The 8,838-nt window shown below is 34.5% G+C and overlaps 1 protein-coding gene across 1 annotated transcript in view; it reads right to left on the reverse strand.

Moving 5' to 3' along the window:
* LOC123546458 (tetraspanin-5-like) overlaps positions 1-8,472 on the reverse strand; it is a 35,590-nt gene extending 27,118 nt beyond the window's left edge. The window contains exon 1 of the mRNA XM_045332731.2: positions 8,238-8,472. The gene's annotated coding sequence lies outside the window, so the exon portion shown is untranslated. The remainder of the gene's footprint in view (positions 1-8,237) is intronic.
* Positions 8,473-8,838: the final 366 nt, after the last annotated feature.

Consider the following 8,838-nt stretch of genomic DNA (forward strand, 5'->3'; position numbering starts at 1 on the left):
ACTGTGACATCTTAAACAACACAAAATCTTCCCATGAGACGATAACATATTGAAATATTGTTTTCACACTTTCACATATTTAATGCTTCCATGTCATTCTTACTTATCATTCTGACTTATTGGTGCCTATGACCTAGTGTCTCCCCTACAGAAAAAAAGAACACTAATCAGTCGTCGAAACAAAACCATTGGCTGTGGATTATTTCTATGCTTATATAACAAATGGCTTGATACTATACGTATCGCTCTCTTAAGATTCATCTGTAAACATTTTAGTGTTTGTATTACGAAGGATATATACGTTTAAAACACCAGTCTATTTGAGCACAGTTAGCTATTCTTGCATAAAACCTTTGTTTTTTTGCCGATTTTGGGCATGCTCAAACAGGGAAAAAACGTGTACAAACAAGGAGATTCTCGTGAGCACGCGCTGTTGGTGAACGTTTTGAATATGCTGTTGTGGGTCCAACGTAAGCAAATTATGGATCCCGAATCAATTTTGGCCGAAGTCGAAAGGTCCGAGATTTATGAAATCTTTTCATCTGCATATTTATTAAAAATATCATTTTTCAACCTAACTTTACTTATATTGTAATAAGCGCTACCTCTCTTGATACGCGACTGAATTGACGTTCCTTATTATTGTATTATTACGCGTATTAGACTCAAAGTAAGTTTACACGCCGCGATTTAATCCCTGAAAATGATAGGCAAACAACAATTTACAAAAATACAATTTCGTTTTCCAAATTAATTTGAGTCGAGAAAGTTGACATGCTAACTTTAAATCTTACACTGAAACTTTTAAAAAATGTTTGTGTCTACTTTACACATCTATGCAGTCTATTGATACAGTGATGGTGTGTAATGTAAAGCATAAACATGACGAAGCGTAAAGTTTAAAGGATTTTTCCACAGTTAATGAACATTTGATGAACAGAAGGTATTTATTATATATTTTTCAATTTATTTGTAGATCTCACCAACCATGTTTGAGTTTATAAATCCAATCTAAGTTGATTATATCGATGTTGGAAAAATTCAAATTTTTGTGTTTATCAAACTTTGATCGCGATGGGGTGGGGTGCAAAGCAAAATTTTCTAGTTATAGGCCTAGAGATTTCATTCTTAACGACATGAAGAATATAGGTATTGATACCAGTTTCTATTAAACGATAATATTTACATTTAAAAAGCGTAAGGGGCAGACTATTAATTTAAACCAAGCAGAATTGTGTTCTGTCGGCACCTCACCTGCAAATTATGTAAAGACAGGATGCCGTGTAGGGTTATGCCCTTTTCTCATAATTCCGAGCCTCTAAAGCTAAAGTTCCTACCGATATATCGGGAAAAGGGGAAGTCATGCTTATTTTACATACATTTAATATAAAAGAAATTACCACAACAAGAATGTCCATTCGACATGTATAAAATACGCACTGTTTCTGTATGCCCTGGAAATGCATAAATAAAACATGTGTCCATAACAACCTGAAACGGCCGACTTCGATCGGCTAATGTCAGCTGGATAGTCTTGTTTTTTCGATATTTCCAGCACTTAAGTTGTGTTTTATGCAAGAATAGCGATAACGCACGTTTGTTTCGTGAAACAACATCTGCAGAATCCCTCGGGCTATGCAGATGTTGTTACACAAAAAAACGTGCGTTAACCCTACAACTTTTAAGTTTTATCAATTTAAAGACACTTGCTGCAGTTTCTTGTATGAGAGATGGGGCAAAAAATTCTCAGTAATATAATGTGTTAAAACTTGGTATATGAACACAGTTTCATATTAGAAACAGAAACATGCAAACACAGTCATAGGTCACCGTGCTTATTTAAGAGGTATCTGCCCTTAAAACTGGATACTTCTTCAAATTTGCATATTTAAGGGCAGATAACTCCTGAACAAGCATGGCGACCTTCGATTGTTTTCATAATTCTGTTTCTAACATGACACTGTGTTCATATACAAAGTTTGAACAAATTCTATTATTGGGAAATGTTTTACCCAAAACTGCAGCATACGTCCTTAAGACAATTGATTTTAAATTTTTGTTGACATCAGATGGTAACTTTTCCTTCCATGAATTATTCAAATGACATCAGAAAATGTCAGGTATTTGTAAAACTTCGTTTCAACTAATGAACGGGAATTCCGATCTCAATGTAGTTATTTCAGCATCGGTTTCGCCTACGCTTCTATTGTTTTACTGTATCTGTCTGTTTTTGGTATTTGGTATTTTGACTACTGTAAGAAACAACAGCGACAACAACATGAATGTAGGTTTGTTGATATATTGAACAGATGTTTTCAGCAGTGACTTCGAATCTCACCGAATCCTTAAATCAAACACACTTCCAATACATCTCTCAGCTGAGATAAAAATGACAGAATTTGAGGTAGTACGTAAAATAACTTAAGACATCAAAAAGAATGAAAGAAAATTTCAGATTTTCTTTTATATGTCTTCATGCCGATATCAGTAATTATGAGCTTTTCATACCTGAGTTATTATTTTTGTACAAAGGTTTTATCGATAAACATTGGATGCACTGACTATAGCAATATTCTAGGATATATTTTATAAAAAAATATCATTATATAAGCTGGTAACCTAACCTTTCATTCTACCGGCAAGCATACCTTTTAATTCATTATCCGCGTGATTATAGTGCAGTGCCTTTGTAACCCCGCTCGAAAAAGAACTAGAAATATAACCACATATACCAAATTATTCCTTGGTCTAAAACGAAAACAGTATACATATATCTCCAATGGGGACCGCGACTTGATCCGATAATGGCGTTATCAATATGGCGACCGATTATGAAGTTAATACTATTAAGTAATGTTTCAAGAAATCAACAGAAATATGATTGATTATTAATGTAATAAGGTGTATTCTTGCATACCAGACGGGGTTTTCCGGTATTTTTACCAGTGCTGGAAAAATCCTTCTTGCATACCAGACGGGGATTTCCGGTATTTTTACCGGTGCTGGAATATAAGATTCTTTCACTGGTTGTAGGTGCAGATGGGAATATCCGGCCTCGAGGGTAACTGTTTAGGCGGTAACGAGGTTCTTACCGAGTTACCGCCTAAACAGTTACCCGAGAGCCGGATATTCCCATCTGCACCTATAACCAGTGACAGAATCTTTTTCTTGCATACCGATATCAAGATAAAATAATGAAAATAAAATCAGTCGAACGGCTTTCTTTTTAGAACTATTTCTTATAGCAGTGTATTTAAACAAAGCGCGGGAAACCAACGTCCGTAAACAGGAAAGACGTCATGACGTTTCAAAACAAATAACAATGTTTAGTTCCGGTTTTGTTTTATCAGTTGCAGCGTAACGTTATGAATTTTTGATAAAATAACGTGATTTGAATCGAGAAATATACTATCAGGAACCAATAGGAACTGTCAAGGTATTGAATTTTTATTCCGTTTTTTAAATAAAATATAAATTACTACATAAATCTTCTACATATATGTAGTTCGTAGTACGTCATTTACAGCACGAGAGTCATCTTACACCCCGGGGTGTAAGATGGATTTTTCCAGCACCGGTAAAAATACCGGAAATCCCCGTCTGGTATGCAAGAAAAATCCATCTTACACCCCGGGGTGTAAGATGACTCTCGTGTTTTAAATGACGTATTACGAACTACATATATGTAGAAGATTTATGTAGTTATTTCTATTTTATTTCGAAAAACGGAATAAAAATCCATTACCTTGACAGTTCCTCTTTGTTCCTGATAGTATATTTCTCGATTCAAAACACGTTATTTTATCAAAAATTCATAACGTTACGCTGCAACTGATAAAACAAAACCGGAACTAAACATTGTTATTTGTCTTTGAAACGTTATGACGTCTTTCCTGTTTACGGACGTTGGAATCTTATAATCTTACACCCCGGGGTGTAAGATGACTCTCGTGCTTTAAATGACGTATTACGAACTACATATATGTAGAAGATTTATGTAGTTATTTATATTTTATTTCGAAAAACGGAATAAGAATCAAATCCATTGACAGTTCCTCTTTGTTCCTGATAGTATATTTCTCGATTCAAAACACGTTAATTTATCAAATATTCATAACGTTACGCTGGAACTGATAATACAAAACCGGAACTAAACATTGTTATTTGTCTTTGAAACGTCATGACGTCTTTCCTGTTTACAGACGTTGATTTCCCGCGCTTTGTTTAAATACGCTGCTATAAGAAATAGTTCTAAAAAGAAAGCCGTTCGACTGATTTTATTTTTATTATTATATCTTGATATCGGTATGCAAGAAAAAGATTCTGTCACTGGTTATAGGTGCAGATGGGAATATCCGGCTCTCGGGTAACTGTTTAGGCGGTAACTCGCTAGGAACCTCGTTACCGCCTAAACAATTACCCTCGAGGCCGGAAATTCCCATCTGCACCTATATCCGGTGAAAGAATCTTATAACATACATATAACCAAAGTCTACTATAAATTAGTACATAGTATATAAGAAATGTGATGAAAATTCAATACAAACCAACGTCAAACGAACGGTAAAAGCAATATTCTATACGATGAAATTAGTGGACTATGTACAATGTACATGTACCAATTAGCCATTCTAACTTAATCAGATTAAAATCGAATCAACAAATACAAAATAAAAGAGGTCTGTGGAGGTAAAACAGAAACGTTTAATTCATTGTAAATCTACATGATTGACTGTATTATCGGAATCTTGCGAAGATTACTGATAAACTATATTCCTTTACAATTGACCTCAAGACTCTGTTTTTACTTAATTCATATTCAGCTCGAAGTAACACAACGTACACACATGATTATTACCCCTACATTTACAATATACTAAGCTTTACATGGACTTTCTGTAATTATCAGGGACAGGTGATTATGTTGTCATAACTGTAACAAGGCAATCATTTCATTTTCTTTTTTCCATCCATTCTTCTCTGGAATAGGCAACTGAAGGTACAAACAATATGTTTCTCTGATACTGAGCAATTTTCACAGTAAATTCACGCAACTTCTCTAAAACGTAACCCAACAGCTTTGAACATGACAAATACATAGATAAAATTAAGCATATAGGCAACAAGCTCAAAGCGTAGAATATAGGAACAAATTGCGGCAACGGCTTTAAACTGTCAATTGCAAAAACTCCACTGAGTGTTAAAATCTGTTGATTCGACAAAAGCCAGTCTATATCCCGACCATGTTCCAAAGTTATGGAACAGAACCCCGACAGATGGATTCCTTATACACGCTATGGTAAATGAAGTCACGATATCTAAAACACAAAATTGTAATGTAAATAATCATATATAAGATAATTCTGGTCCTTTGGGATCATAAAGTTCACTCAATATTATAATAATAGAATTCCGATAAGGTCAATGCCTATTGCACATTTATTCAACTCTCAAGAACAGACTACTACGTTTAACCCAGTCTGCTTTTATTTTGTTTGATTCCATTCTATGCTTCTATGATATATTAACGAACCATTTATGCATATACACTATGCCGTTGCAAAATGCAGAGCAACTGCAGAAACATTATACAGGACTCGACGAAGGATGACGTCTGAAAACTTTCGAAGCAGCAATGAGCTTTAATAATAACCTGTCATAGCGCCTCCGCATATTTCGCTAGACATGTTCAATGACGGAAGTCTATTGCCCAACTTTAAAGAGCTGAACAAGAAACATGTATTGTATCTCTAAACAAACCGGGATATAAACTCTTGTATAAACGTTTTCAGTATGATAATGGAGTGAACTCAATATCTGTGTAATAGAATTCCACTGAAGTCGATGCTAGGGGGCGTGAAGGGCATTGTACTTTCCATTACCTCTCCTAAAGAGATTCAATCAAGCTCCAATCTGACTGAAGTACATCTCCTATTACGCTTCGCATAGGATCTGAGAACGACCTATTCATTGCCTCGTTCTGACGACCCTTTCGCTAGCCAATCAGAGCCTAACTTACAACATCTTGCAAATCTACCTGTAGCCTTGACTTTTGATATTTACAATTCTTATGTCGTAATGTATCAGATAGCCGGCTAGCTCAGTCGGTAGGCCACTTGCTTTGTAAGCGAGGGGTCCCAGGTTCGAGCCCTAGAATGACAGCACATTTTTCTTACTCTTTGACATTCGAACAAGTCGTCTGATTGGATAAAATAAAAATAGCAATACTGGAAATCCAAAATATACAGAAGACGAATGTGAATGGGTCGTTCTCAGATCTTCGTTTAGAAGATCAAGTACTTTAGTCAGATTGATCAAGCTCAACCATTTTTCAGTATTTTTCTCACGGCGGTCCATACTCTCACAAACCGCAACACACTAGTAGTTTCATCATCACATGCCATACATAGCAAAATCGCTTAATGCAGTTGGTATCTTGCATAGATCCATTCTAAGATAAGAAGCATCCATACGGAGTCTGTATATCATTTTTGTATTGTAACCTGTATATACAACATGTATTTAGCTTCATTGGGCTAACATAAAAAGTGAACACCCGCAAAACAAATACTAGTATTTTAAAATACACATAAATAGACCAGTGAGTATCATGACCGTTCAGCCATAACGTATAAAGTAAAGTGTTTTTTTTTTTATTAATATAGTGACACTCCTACTGAAAGGGCAATCCATGTTGGCTTATGAATAGCATAACTTCTAGATTTCTAATGCAAGTATTGCAGTCGGTAACCATTATTTAACTAACTCGAGGCTCACAAACCAGAATCGCCTCCGACAGGGCTTGAATCTTTGACCGCTCGATCTCAACAATAAGGGCACCGTAGCTTTCTATATATACATTCATCTGTAGTTTTGTAAAAGTACTTCATGGCGACACACTCAAAAACTGTTGACAGTTCAAATGAGAAGGTAAGGCAGATCATTGTTGTATGTACTTTTTTTTATAATTAATACAGGATGTCCTGAACAACTGACTTTCGTAGAATCACTTGCGAATAATACCCACACTTTGTCTTCTTATAGGCAATGAATGACATTTTCAGGTATTTTAAAATGCTACTAGTAAACTGAAACAGTAATTTTCCTATAATAACCTAACTACTCTATTCGAATTTTTTCAAGATGTCTCTGCCAATTATAAATAATAATCTGCAATACTAAATTAAGCATTAAGCCTCTAATCGTCTATTTTTCTGGGTTTGTCATGTCATAATATCAATTGTTGTCAATTATATTTCAACAAGGAATTGATGTAAACCTCTTAACAGTAATAATGTTGGATTGTTTGATCAAACGAAAACATTATCTTGTAGGGAGGCAGAATGTTGACAGACGGCAGCGGAATGGAAAATGCAAATAAAACCCCAAGTGATCAATATGGTACACGTTTGCGCAATACTAGAATATTTGTCTGGCCGATACATGGACGTCAAAATTAATTCCTTAGGTTTGAACCGTCGGCGGTTATGATTATTTTCTATACGTTTGATTCTCTTTTATTTGCGTAACAAATTCAGGAGCAACGCATATACTTAGTTTTTAGTTTTCATGTCATTTAATTTACAAATATTTTACCTTTGTTGTTTGTTCTTCTTTAATACATTATGCAACACTGAAACAATTCAGAGAAAAAATATCCCGCGAAGAATCGAGCTACATTTCCTTCCAAGAAAAGCGAGGATGGCTATACAGAAAAACGAATTAATAAGGTTAATGTGACGATCTAAACCCAGGAATTGTTTCTTTTATTCCGCTGTATACAGACTGAGTACAGAAAGTGTAAAAATAAGTATGAATAGTGTACACGATTAGTGTATTAAATTAAGATATGGTTTAAACCAGCTATTCTGAACATTTCAAGTGAATAGCACAATATTTGATACTTATCTTATTTAAACTTGCTTGTAAAGAATTAAAATATGAAGGGACAAAATTTAAACTTTGAAGCGTATAGAATGAAACAAATGATCAGAAACTTTCATTGAATGCACATATATAATTTCAAATAGAAATACCGAAGGCATTATAAAACATAATGCAACAGGAACATATTGTTTTCATTGCGCTACAAAATAGCTGTTTTCGACAGGTGACATCTTGTCATACATCAAAATTCAAACATTTGGTGAGATATGAAACCTAACAATTTAGTTAATGATACGTATGCGCATACATCCGAATGTCATGGTAATAATCAACATACACAGTTTACGTACCTCCTTCCAAAGATTCTTCAATTATTTTATCCGTTTCTAAACATTGATTCAGTATTTGAATATTTCTGTTAGTAACACGGCGGATACATACGTCAACAACACTTCTTAAGTACACTTAGCTCACTTTTAATATTATGAATTAAAGATAATGGATTTCTATAGCACCTAAATCATCTCAGTTCAAAGAGCAATCCAGATAACTTGAGCAATTTTCCAATATTTGTAAAACTTGACTCATTTTCAACACAGTTTGGATCTGCATATAACTGTTAGTTCAACATCATTATCACTATCACAAATGTATTCTATTCTATCTTGATTCTTTCCTTCGCTTAAAATCTTGAATTATTGCTGTTGAATATATAAATTATTCAAACAACGGCGACACCATCTTTGAATGCTAATTTTTCAAAAGATTCAACGTACATTGTATGTTTTCTGTAGTGAATTAAATTCTCCTTTAACTCTAAAATCAACACACAGTTCCATATGCAAAACATGCCTACAGTCGGTTAACTGATAAATTCGAGGAAAGACGTTAACCAAATGAAATGACAAATGATATTGTCAATACGAATGGAATGGTCCATTTTGTAGTTTC

Source organism: Mercenaria mercenaria, chromosome 9 (assembly GCF_021730395.1).
Source record: "Mercenaria mercenaria strain notata chromosome 9, MADL_Memer_1, whole genome shotgun sequence".
NCBI classification, from domain to species: Eukaryota; Metazoa; Mollusca; class Bivalvia; order Venerida; family Veneridae; genus Mercenaria; species Mercenaria mercenaria.